Source organism: Pteropus alecto, unplaced genomic scaffold (genome assembly GCF_000325575.1).
Source record: "Pteropus alecto unplaced genomic scaffold, ASM32557v1 scaffold50, whole genome shotgun sequence".
In the NCBI taxonomy this organism is placed as follows: domain Eukaryota; kingdom Metazoa; phylum Chordata; class Mammalia; order Chiroptera; family Pteropodidae; genus Pteropus; species Pteropus alecto.
In genome coordinates, this window is record NW_006431918.1 from 3,826,784 (window position 1) to 3,830,956 (window position 4,173).

The 4,173-nt window shown below is 33.7% G+C and overlaps 1 protein-coding gene across 5 annotated transcripts in view; it reads left to right on the forward strand.

The window, feature by feature from the left end:
- Window positions 1–4,173, forward strand: part of KIF13B (kinesin family member 13B) — a 168,480-nt gene that overhangs the window by 33,258 nt on the left and 131,049 nt on the right. The gene's annotated exons all lie outside the window — the stretch shown is intronic.

Genomic DNA, 4,173 nt, shown 5'->3' on the forward strand with positions numbered 1-4,173 from the left:
TTTCTGGAAGTATAATGAGTTCTCCAATAAACAGATTTGGGAGAGCTAAAAAAATGTGAACTTACATGACTGCCTGCCAGGTTAATAACCAGGATCCATAGTTCTTCACATTATAGATGATTGGAGCTAAGTGGGAGTTTACAAAACATACCTAATCCACATTTTGCATTTACAGAGGAGCTAAGTTCCTGGTCACAAAGCTTTCTATTGGCCAAGTCCAGGTTCAGCTCGAGGCCTCACTGATTTGACAGACATTTCTTAGGAGGCTGTGGGCGGGTGGTGGGGAAGGCCTTCCCCTGCATGCTTACCCATGCAATCAGTCCTTCCAGCTCCTTCATTACTCTCACAGGCCCCAGAGCGATGCCTCTTTATCTCAAACTCCCTGATATTTCTGGTCAGAAGTATTGTTTTGTTTTCAATCTACCACAAAGCAATGAGGATTTTCAGGTCAGTCAAGACTAAATGTTAAAATTTTGACCCCCATAATTGCTCAAATATGTTACCCTGCATTCCCATTTTTTCACTTCCATATTTTCATTTTTCACTTTCATGTTGACTGATTAATGGCCTGATTTAAACTGTATTTTTTTTTTTTTAAATAAATAGCTTCCGTTTAAATTTAGTTGTTAATTCCACTTATCAAATAGTAGCTTTCCAGGCTGGAAAACAGAAACAAGTCTTTTTCTATTCTTAATGCTCAATGCTAGGACAAGCCATTAATTGGAAGGCAAAGCACTTTCAAACAGCTAAAGAAGGAAACTGGAATTATTCCTTTAGGATGCATTGGCTATATGCACAGATAAAATTTTTATGCCATTTCTTTTAGGTTTTTGATATACCTTATTCAATAAGGATTCGGTGAGGTAATTAAAACATTTTTATTAAGTCATATCATGAAGTATTTATTTCAATTACAGTCAGTCCTCATCTCATTTTAAGCTATAAAACAATGTTTTCTACCACCTGTTAACAAAAACATTTTATGCCAACTGCTAGAGTGGCTTACAGTTCTATAAACTCTTGTCTTTCATTAAGTACATAGGAAAAGTCTAATCTTGATGTTTAAAAAAGTTAATGGACTACTTTCTTATTTTGGTTAATTATTTTTAAAAACAGCATACTAGAGTTTGATATGGAAGTTAACCTAAGGAAAACTATGACTTCGTCATACTCCTTGTTTTGTAAATAGCTTCCAGTTTTGGGTACACGTTAACTTTTGTTATAACAGATCAATGAAAAACAGCATATTGATCTATCTTGTCTTTTAATCATTTTAAATTACTAGATATTTATTATTTAAATCCCTACTTGATTACCATTTATCTTATAAAATGTATTCCATAATATAGTTTTCTTAGGAACGAGTGTTCAGACTTTTATTTAGATTTTAAAAAGAGGTCGGGTTATTTTACAGAAAATGTTTGATTTACCTGATTATTTTGATAATAAGATAATAAAAATTTGCTAAGATACATGAGATAAAGATTTGATAAGAAGCCACATTCTAGTTAGATTATAGGGCAAACTTTCCCATATATTTAATTAGCTAAATATGCAGCTTCAATGTTTGGAGGAAAATATATTTAAAGTATGTCATAAGATGAAATCATTTTGTCAAATAGTATTGTTTTATCAAGGTATAATGAAGTCAACGAGATTTTATTTTTCTCAAACCTTCTGAGTTTCAGAGGTTAAGCAAAGTTCTACCAAGTGAAACAATAGCAAGTGTAATTAGCTTGATAAGTTATGATAAAGTCTTTGGCATCTATCCAAGAAACAGAGAAAATGAGTACAGTATGACCTGGGTCGCAACTCCTTTTGCAAGGCAGGTAGTTTCCAGTTCTTTGCTTTCAGACCTAAGTGATTCATTAGTTTATAGGTCATTAAAAATAATATTTGATGTTAGATCACTATGTGATTTTTTGGGGGGTGTATGGAGGACGTTTATCATGACAGCAGTGCAGAGACTTGAGTGACATTGCTATAACAAACCTCCTTATAGTCCCACCCATCCTGTGATATGTCTGAGCAAGGATTTCAGTGCTTCTCTACAAAAGAAAGTGGGAGCAGCGTTAATGCTCAGCGCTGTCTCACTTCAGTAGTCACAGTCATTCCATGGATTCATTTCATGAAAGGTGCTTTTCCAACACAATTTTTACTTTTTCATGTTTATCAAAATTTGTAAGATAATTGTTTATTCGGATCAATCATGCGCTACTTGTATTGGTAGCTCAATGCAGAAGAAAAGTAACCACAGAAATTTAAAATTTTAATTTATATAGATATTTTTGCAGAAAATAATGATAGACTGGTTAACAAAAAGACTTTTGGATAAAATACTTTGAGGAAAGTGGAATGGAAATAAGAGTTCAGGGGAAAAAAGTGAAGGTATAAAATTACTACTAAAGAAAAGTTTTTTTTTGTCATTAAAAAATGATTGATAGTATCAAATAAAATATATTACCCACATTTACAAACACTTATGGTACTTGGCTACTGATGGGTATATTAAAATAAATTTTATTTTAAAATATTATATTTCAGAAATTATATCGTTTTTAGCTATTAAAATTCATTTCTGAAAAATTTTATATGACAACTTAAAAATGTCTGAAGAGTTCCAAGGAACAAAAAAGCCTGAAGATTATTCTAGGTAATGTGCACATACCTTGATTTATTAATCTTAGACATAAATTCATTGACTCTTTAAAGATTTTAACTTATATGTACAATCTTTTTACCTCTTCTCCTAATGTTTGATTTTTATATTATTTTTATTCCTTTTGTTGGTCATTTCTGTGATGGTTTTACATGACATATTAAAACCTGTATTTCTTATTAAATCAACTTCAAACATTTCTTCATTCTTTCTTCACCAAGATGAAGACCCCACCCTTACCCTTTTCTGACCCTTTCACAACCCGCTGGCTTTATACATAAGTTGACATTCTTTTATCTGTGTATATGTTCGTTTCCATCCATCCACCTATCCATCTGCCTGTTTGCCCACAGTGTGTTAAAATTGCTCATCCTTCTCTTGGTTCATTATCTCAACCCATGGATTATTTGATGGAGTGCGTTCTAGCATAAAGTTTAAATAAGTTCTTTTGTTAATACTGTGGGTTTTTGTTTTGAATAGAAAATCCATACACATGGTTCAAAATTCAAAAGGTACAAGAGAGTACACAATGAAAAGGCTGCCTCCCACGCCTACTTTCCAGCCTCTTAGCTTCCTCTGCAGAGGCCACCAGTGAGTCCTTTTAGAGAAATGTTGTGTGGATATTTAAACATATAGGCGTACTTCAGAAATATCAATTGCATCATATTGTACCACATTTTTATTTGCTTTAAATTTGGACCATGACTCACTTGAATTGCTTTTTATTTTCCCTGCAGTTTTGTTTATATTCTTAATATTTTTTCTCTCAAATTCTTAGCTATGTCATTCCATTGATTTCCTCCAAAGATCTCTGTCTCAGAGTCTTCTGTCTTCTGGTTGCTCTCAAGACATGCTGTTATATAACTTTTATCTGCACTTCATTTTCTGGATCTTTTTAATTTTCAGATCATGGTTTCTTGAGGAAACTGGTAGTTTCGAGTCTAATGTGTAACAATACGGGAAGGACAAAATGTCGACAAAGATATACATAGGAAAAGTGGTGTCTGGAGATTTGAAGAGAGGCTTGTAAGGGAAGATTTTGCTTTAGACAGGATGTAGCCATGGTTAACCTAACTCCTAGTCTCTCATTTCAGTAAACACTCTTTGAATGCCTACAATTTGGCAGGCACTGGGCTAAATTTAGGGGCTGAGATAGCAAGATGGAGGAGCTGGTTTGAAGGTAGCAGGCTGCAGAAGCACCTGCAAGCAGTTGATACAATGCCATACATGTTATAAGGAAACATGTTCAAGGAATTCTGGGGACCTTATATTTTCATCCTTAATTGCTGCAATTCTTTTATCCTTTCTAATAAGGACGATGTAACTGTGCTCATAATGTCCCAAGACACAGTGGGTGTCAGATAGGAAATGAGTTTAAGATGTTCACAGGGGGAATTAATACCCGTAAAGGAGAGGGAGGGGAGAAGTATAGTATTGGGAAAAGCCACCAAGCTTTAACAATTATAATTAGTCAGTGACAGATCTGATCAGTATAGCAAAATATTAAGAACCAT